The following is a 204-nucleotide window of genomic DNA, read 5'->3' as shown; positions in this document are numbered from 1 at the left end:
GGGGAAACTACTGAAATGATTAAACATAAATCAACACAAGAGTCTTCTGATTTCTTAGGTGGACAGAGGAATGTGTCTCTGCAACTCTGCTCAAAATAACTTTACAGAACAGCCAATTACAGTTGCTTAACTGTATCTGCATGGACATTCCTAATTACACCAACAGGACAGATCATTTTCGTACATATCTGGTGTAAGAGTATC

This window comes from Mandrillus leucophaeus, unplaced genomic scaffold, assembly GCF_000951045.1.
Source record: "Mandrillus leucophaeus isolate KB7577 unplaced genomic scaffold, Mleu.le_1.0 Scaffold16, whole genome shotgun sequence".
In the NCBI taxonomy this organism is placed as follows: Eukaryota; Metazoa; Chordata; class Mammalia; order Primates; family Cercopithecidae; genus Mandrillus; species Mandrillus leucophaeus.
Note: the sequence above shows the minus strand (reverse complement) of the source record.